The sequence below is a fragment of the Capsicum annuum genome, chromosome 11 (genome assembly GCF_002878395.1).
Source record: "Capsicum annuum cultivar UCD-10X-F1 chromosome 11, UCD10Xv1.1, whole genome shotgun sequence".
Classification (NCBI taxonomy): Eukaryota; Viridiplantae; Streptophyta; class Magnoliopsida; order Solanales; family Solanaceae; genus Capsicum; species Capsicum annuum.
In genome coordinates this window covers 152,735,075-152,743,775 of record NC_061121.1, presented here as the reverse complement: position 1 = coordinate 152,743,775, position 8,701 = coordinate 152,735,075, and the positions used below count along the sequence as shown (strand labels likewise).

The window sequence follows — 8,701 nt, the reverse complement described above, 5'->3', positions numbered from 1 at the left end:
CCTCGAATCTTTTACCTAAGTTCAACCTTACACCTACTTCATTGAGCAGGGATGTAATAGATCACTTAAGTTCTTTACAAATATCATCCTACATATGAATCAAGTAAGGCATTTAAGTACATCCCTATCCTAGATACTAATTTAAATCTCTTATTTTATAAAGAAACAAGAACCAAAGTTTGTTTATTCCCATGTTCTATCTCCCCACTCCCTCTCCCGAGATCATAAAGTTGACAATTGATGTATTCTAAAGGTAGTTAATCCTTAAAATAGTTAAAACAATAACAAATAAGCAACCAATAATGATAAGCAAATCAACAAACTTAATTCAAAATGAAAGTAATCATGATCGTGGCCTTAACTCCATAAAGGGAGTTTAGCCTCAAACGGGAATATTCATCATCCAATTCCTTAGAGTAATGATACAAACCATGAAAGAAACTAAAGTAAAGAGATATAAACCCTAAAAGAAGTGTTGAGCATCCCCAAAACTAGTCCAAGACGTCCAAAAGATACGTAAAAATGTGATACGACATGTATATATAGCATAAGGGTAAGCCAAGTCCGTCTAGGAGTCGATTTAGCATAAAACGCCCAGGTGTGGAGTGGAGTGTGTGTTGCACCCTCTATTCCTATGGAATGGGGCATGGGTCTCACCCTGTATCCCCCTGGAATAGAGTATATGACGCATAATCGCATGCACTCTCTGGAAGTTGTCCTCCGAATTTTGGTAAGTGTTGGCCCTTCCTCCTTCCATCCCTTGTCTTATGGTGTCTTTCCATTGATTTCTCAGCCTCTTTAACATCAAAATATCATCATATTCAGCTCCAAAAGCATTCTACATCATCACACCACACGAATTATAAGCACAAACAACACTAAACCCATTACGATGAATCAAAAACAAGAGCTTAGACTAAGTTGAATTCCATGATCTTTCACATCAAGTTCCCAGTCTTTCTTTGACTCATATGAACTTGGTACACTCCTAAAAACTTGTTCCAAATATCATAATACATTTAAAACCATAAGGAACACATAGAACTCAATAAAATCCAATAAGATAGACTAGGAAAGCGACTAAGCTAGGAAAACTGGTTTTCTCCATTAAACTCAATTGACTCTTTTAAGTACAAACTCACTTGGAACCTTATAAACATATGATTTAACACTTTTATACACATTTATCTCATTATAAACCCATATAGCATAGAATCATCCTCAAAACAAGGCTAAAAGGCTAGAATAATAATGGTAGAATGCATAAATACACCCAACATCACCACCCTATACTTAAATCCTTGTTCATTCTCGAACAACTCTTAACCATAATCATCATCAACTAAGGAGACTCTACATTTCTACTAAATGCAAGACACTCAAGCTAGCACTACAATGACTACATAGACTGTAAATTACTACACTAAGCATGTTATTTATCCAATTGAAAGCTTATGAACACTAATATAAAACATCCTAGCCACAAGAGTTGACTCACCTAGTGGAAAAATCATGTATATTTCTCAATCAAGGAATCATACAAATCTTCCACGTTCATCAAACATGTGCCCTCACAACAAGAGAGTTACCCATAATTACTCATAATAATGCAATTCATAATATGATGGGTACAAGAATCAAATTACGGTTACTCTCACAAGGAATTCACAAGTTACACCATAGGCTTTCCCTTAGTGTAATGCTCCACTAATAGTCGAATGTAAAGTTTAGGATCAATTAGAACTTTTTCGAGTTGTAATGTAGGCTAAGGGAAGGGTAGGAACTATTTGGGAATAGTGACTAACCTCTCTAAGCGCTTTAATACACTACATTATAGAATTAAAAACCAATATTCAACAAGAAAGTTACCCTTTTTCATCCTCTCTTCTCTTTTGTTTTGCCCTATTTTTTTAGGCATTTTCACAAACACATGATAGGCATATTGTTTACTCCTTCAAGATTCAATTTTTTTCTTTTTCTATATTCATGGGAATATTTTTAACATCATTTAAATCACATCCACCCACCACACATCAAATATAAACATCAATAGCTCTTACCTTAGGGCATCAATTTCACTTTTTTCTTCTTCAATTTCTCAACTCCTTATTAAATTAATTTCTCAATTAAAGCACTTAGGAGCCTTTCGGATCAAATTATGGTCTATTAAAGAAATGGATTAGGCTACATATGAAGCTACCGAAGAAAAAGTTAAAGGCTTAATAGGAGTTAACTAGGGTAATGCACAAGGGTAGGCAAAAGAAAGTATAAAATAAGGTTATCAAAGAAATGTCTATATCATCTCCTAAACCCACATACTTTATTTCGCTTTACACGCACACCGGGCAAGTTCTAGACATCATATGCAATAAGGAATATACAAAAACTCACATCACACATTGCACATACTCAACTCATATAGGATCATCATAGACTCCCAACCTAACAATAGCACAAATTCAAAATTAAGCCAACATGAAGAAGAGTCATAACTTGAGCCTAGGAGTCTCAAAAATAGCTATTTACATCAATCAACATGCTTATAAAAACAAACCCACTTGCATCATGTAATCACAAATAGCACCAACAAAAATATCTCACACAAAAAATTTTAAATTGAGCCAAAATTTAGGAATTTCTCCACCCCACGCTTAAAAATCTACTTTGTCCCTAAAGTACATTTTAAAGGTAAGAGATAGAAATACTCCATGAGGCCTCTAGGCCTAACTGGCAGCATCTTTTATATTTATGGGATCTGCGAAACCCTACACTTCATCTTTGCCATGCTTGAAGCTCAAGTTTATATTACTCAGACTTCCCATTAACCTATGACTCAACCAAAAATAAAAACTACGTGAAATAAAAACTAAAAACTAAAAAGAAAACATACCTAATTAACTTGGGTTGCCTCCCAAGCAGCGCCTAATTTAGTATTGCGGCACGACCCAACTCAACTCAACCATATTCCTTCATCTCTTTCCTCACACTTGGAGGTCATTTTCTTATCCGTTTACCCCTTTTGGGTGTGAATTCTCAAGTGCAGCAGATTTTTAACTTTAGCCTTTTCAGGCTCATCAACTTTCATCATGATAGGCTTAGGAGATAGAGTCTTAGGTTGCTCAATTAGGTAGTTTGAATAGGTCTTTTGTGGACTAGCCACCCCACACTTGTCCCCTTCAATAACATTGATCATACATAACTTTTTAACTTGGAACGTAATTGTGGGTGCTTTGTAAACATCAAACACCACTTCTTCATCCTCTACCCTTATTTTAAGCGTACCTTCACGCTCCTTCGATTGCTAAAAACGGACGCCCCAAGATGATTGGTACCTGTTCATCTGCCTTAAAATCAAGAAAAATAAAGTCAGTAGGTATAATAAATTTACCAACCTTTATGAGGACGTCCTCAATTATTCCATCCGAATATATGAATGACCCGTCTGCCAGCTGTAACACCACGGTGGTCAGTCTTAGCTCTCCCAAGCCCAATATTTTAAATAGTGATAGGGGCATCAAGTTGATGCTTGCCCCTAAATCACTCAGAGCATGGACTGCTTTACTCCCAGCTTGGATTGGGATAGCAAACTTTCCCTGATCTCTCAATTTCTTGGGGATTTTCTGACTCATCACAGCGCTACACTCTTCCCTGAGTGTTATTGCTCCCACATCTTGCAATTTCACCTTCTTTGCTACCACATCCCTCAAGTACTTTGCATACTTGGGCATACTCTGCAAAAATCTAAAAGAGGTAAATTAATATGAAGCTCTCTGAATGTGTCAAAGAACTTTTTAAATAGTGCATCCTCATTCGCTTTTATGTGCTTCTGAGGGAAGGGTAGTGGTGGTGTCTTTTCACTCTGATTCAGCAACTTTTTCTTTCAAGTACTCAGACTTCCTTGAATTTTCAGCAACTCTGGCATTTACCTGTTAGGTCATCATATCAGCATCTACCTCCTTTGTTGCCTTGAGAGATTCTCTTTGAAGCTCCTTACCGCTCCTCAAGGTAATTGCCATGACTTACTTTGGATTTTCTGTGTCAGCTGGCAAACCACCTTGTGGCCTAGGATTTACTGCTTACTAATTTTTCCCTGCGTGCAACTCTAAAATTCTTGTGGCTTCTTGTAAATTTTTGAAGTCTGCAGCAAACTGTGTCTAATTAGTTGAGATCTGTTTTATCATCTCTTCCATATTGTTGCTTAACTGATTTGTTGGGCCTGTGGCTGTGGAGTGTTTCATGGTTGATATGGTGGGTGAGTTTGCCACTTCATTTTCTAGGCATTATTGTAATTTGGCCTTTGAGCATTACCTACATACATCACAGATTATGGATTTGAAGCACACATGGACATTGCATGACCACTATTTTTGCATACCTCATACCAACCTGTAGCTTGTTGGATGGCATTGACTATTGCTACAGGTTGTGTTGCTCCCAACTTCATGTTGCTGAACTGAGTGTTGATCAAATTCTGTAATGTAGAAACCTGTGCTGGTAAGGCTGTGAATTGGTCCACCTCCAATACGCCCGTAATTCTTTTCGTGCCACTTCTAGAATCTGAATGCCACTCTGGATTTTCTTGTGCTATGCGGTTCAGTAATGTGTATAGCTCATTATAAGTCAACTCCAACACCAAAAATTTGACAACGCACACGCAAGTGTACGTGATTTTATCAAGTAGTAAAGTGGCTTCAAGAAACCCCAAGTATCAATCTCACAAGGACTTGTATTTATCGCCTATCCAACTCTAATTCAACAAATGAGAAAAAGTAAATAAGGAGGTTTAAAAATTGTAAACTAAAAGTAAACTAAGGTAATGACTTAGGACAATTATGGATAGAAGCCTAGGGTTAAGGCTTACGATCAATCATACTACGTTATTGAACTTCATTCGTTAGAGTGCTTATCTTGATTGTTGATTCGTAGGGTTAATCGAATGATTATGGTTTTTCAACCTCTAATCCTTTACCTAAGTTGGACCTTACACCTACTTCATTGAGCGGGGATGTAATAGATCACTTAAGTTCTTTACAAATATCATCCTACATATGAATCAAGTAAGGCATTTAAGTACATCCATGTCCTAGATACTAATTTAAATTTCTTATTTTGTAAAGAAACAAGAACCAAAGTTTGTTTATTCCCATGTTCTATCCTCCTATTCCCTCTCTCGAGATTACAAAGTTGACAATTGATGTATTCTAAAGGTAGTTAATCCTTAAAATAGTTAAAACAATAAAAAATAAGCAACCAATAATGATAAGCAAATCAACAAACGTAATTCAAAATGAAAGTAATCATGATCGTGGCCTTAACTCCGAAAAGGGAGTTTAGCCTCTAATGGGAATGTTCATCATCCAATCCCTTAGATTAATGATACAAACCATGAAAGAAACTAAAGTAAAGAGATATAAACCCTAAAAGAAGTGTTGAGCATCCCCAAAACTAGTCCAAGACGTCCAAAAGATATGTAAAAATGTGATACAACATGTATATATAGCATAAGGGTAAGCCAAGTTCGTCTAGGAGTCGATTTAGCATAAAACGCCCAGGTGTGGAGTGGAGTGTGCATTGCACCCTCTATTCCTATGGAATGGGGCGTACGTCGCACCCTGTATCCCCCTGGAATAAAGCATGCGGCGCATGCTAATCGCATGCACTCTCTGAAAGTTGTCCTCTGAATTTTGGTAAGTGTTGGCCCTTTCTCCTTCCATCCCTTGTCTTGTGGTGTCTTTCCATTGATTTTTCAGACTCTTTAACATCAAAATATCATCATATTTAGCTCCAAAAGCATTCTACATCATTACACCACACGAATTAGAAGAACAAACAACACTAAACCCATTATGATGAATAAAAAACAAGAGCTTAGACTAGGTTGAATTCCATGATCTTTCACTTAAAGTTCCCACTCTTTCTTTGACTCATATGAACTTTGTACACTCTAAACATCTTTTTCCACATATCATAACACATTTAAAACTATAAGGAACACATAGAACTCAATAGAATCCAACAAGATAGACTAGGAAAGTGACAAGCTCAAGCTAGGAAGACTAGTTTTCTCCATTGAACTCTAATTGACTTTTTTAAGTATAAACTCACTTGGACTTCACTTGGAACCTTATAAACACATGCTTTACACTTTTATACACATTTATCTCATTATCAACTCATATAGCATAGAATCATCCTCAAAACAAGGCTAAAAAGGCTAGAATAGTGATGCTAGAATGCATAAATACACCCAACATCAGAAGCTTATCGAAAGCTAAAGAAATCATTTTTCTCACTACAGTCAGAAGGTAGGATTATACACGTGATACATGAACGGAAGTACTTGACTTACAATGAATAGGACCGTCATGATTCTTGTATAATATTTATGTTTACTCATTAGAATTTAACCAAGTGTGACCCACACATTACTAATTGATTTTATATTTATATATATTAAATTATATAATTATTATATATATTATTTGGTGAAAATATTTGAGAATATTTCTAGATGAGGTCAGACTCTTAGATGACTTATTTATTGATGGGAAAGGATACTAACAGTGGATTCCAAGACTGGCTGATTATATAAACCTGTGTTTTCATTACACCAGACTACCAACTACCATATAGAGTCTTGAAACTCCCACTATTGTTTCTCTTCCTTTTTGGTGTTTCATCTTCCTTTTTGGTGTTTCATGCATACGGAATTACACGTTTTCTGCACTTGATTTATTATGACTAGAGGTAATCCTAAATTTAGACACATTTATGTATATATTTATTTATATGCATATGTATTTCAGTATTCTAAAGTCTTTTAACACACTAGTCTCATGGATATGAAGTAATTAAACTTGCAAAAATATTTATGAATTCCACTCTGCCTTGACTAGCGATCCTAAAATTGGATATGAAGTAACTAAACTTGCAAAAATATTTATGAATTCCACTCTGCCTTTACTAGCGATCCTAAAATTGACTATATGTGCACTTCGACAATGAACCCAACAAGATGCACATATATAAGAATTAGGATATAAGATGCTGACTTAGACTTTATATTCACTTCCAATTGCCTTACTAATCAAGTCTCTGTAATATCTCTTGTTGGAGAAGCGTCCGTCATTTTATGGCCAATATATGAAATCTAGTTGAGTGTTGGTTGTTGCTAAGGTAATTTTTGGGATGTGATTGGTATCTGTTGAAGAAGTCAATCTTAGTGCTTCCATACACCATCGGCGAATTCATAGATTTTCCAACTTCTGCAATCCAGCAACAAATTTCGTACATGTTGCTACTTGCTACAGTTAAACACGGCAATTGAAATGCACATACTGGAACGGAATTCATTACTGGCTTGATTAACGTGCCCGCCATACGGAAGCATCTTGTCTTGTCAGCTCTGAATATTACCTTAATATTTACTGAGAGGTAAAAGAATAGGATTTGCCCTTCTAAACATGCCCAGCCCATGCATGTCTCAAGGTTTGTCATGCATTTTTATATATAACTGAATCCTTGATAAAGACATGCTTACTATGATCAGCCACAACACACAGTTCTTCAAAAATTTGGAAAACGTTCTTCACTTCCATTTCATCCACTTGAGCGGACAGCAATATATTATCAATAACATAGCTAATGTGATAACACTGGTTGTCCTTTGCCAGCCTTTGATTGGTTAATGACGAAAATTTCAGCTTTTTGCCCGGGTACTTGAAATTTTTTTCATGCTTCGAAAGCAGATCCTCCTTGTCATGATCATCATTACCCCCTGCGATCTTGTGAATCGGAAAGATCATTTGCAACTGTTCAGTTGACCCAAACAAGGTGAGACTAGTAATAAAATCCTAACAAATCCATCATACGCTTTATGTATATGTTAAGTATCCCACATCGAAAAAGGATGGGTAATTGATCTCCTTATATGGACTTGAACAGTCCTCCCCTCATAAGCTATCTTTTGAGGTTGAGTTAGGCTCAAGGTCCATTTTTTTATCATGGTATCAAAGTCAGGCTCACCCAGTTCATTGTTTCCAATGTTGGGCCCCCGTCTTTTATTGTCCACGCTCCAGATGTCCAGACCTGAGCGTGCGGGGGTGTTGGAGTCCCACACCGGTGACTCAAGGTCCATTTCTTTATCATGGTATCAGAGCATGCCCATCCCAAATCTTTGTTTACCGATGTTGGGCTCCCATGTTATATTGTCCACGCTCCAAATCTTTGTTCACCGATGTTGGGCTCCCATATTATATTGTTCACGCTCCAATTAATGAGGCCTGTGAGGCCTGGACGTGCGGGGGAGTGTTAAGTATCCCACATCGGAAATCTTTGTTCACCGATGTTGGGCCCCCATATTATATTGTCCACGCTGTGTTAAGTATCCCACATCGGAAATCTTTGATCACCAATGTTGGGCTCCCATATTATATTGTCACGCTCCAGTTAATGAGGCCTGGGCGTGCGGGAGAGTGTTAACTATCCCACATCGGAAAAGAGATGGGTAATTGATCTCCTTATATGGACTTGGACAATCCTATCCTCATGAGCTAGCTTTTGAGATTGAGTTAGACCCAAGATTCATTCTTTACCGTGCCCAAGATTCATTCTTTACGGTATAACACATTGAGTAGGACTTGAACAATCCTATCCTCATGAGCTAGCTTTTGAGGTTGAGTTAGACCCAAGATTCATTCTT

General features: G+C 36.9%; 1 protein-coding gene across 1 annotated transcript in view; it reads right to left on the bottom strand.

Annotated features, from left to right (window-relative positions):
• Window positions 1-5,300: 5,300 nt before the first annotated feature.
• Window positions 5,301-8,701, bottom strand: part of LOC107848524 (pentatricopeptide repeat-containing protein At2g22410, mitochondrial) — a 10,022-nt gene continuing 6,621 nt past the window's right edge. The window contains exon 2 of the mRNA XM_016693312.2: window positions 5,301-5,795. The gene's annotated coding sequence lies outside the window, so the exon portion shown is untranslated. The remainder of the gene's footprint in view (window positions 5,796-8,701) is intronic.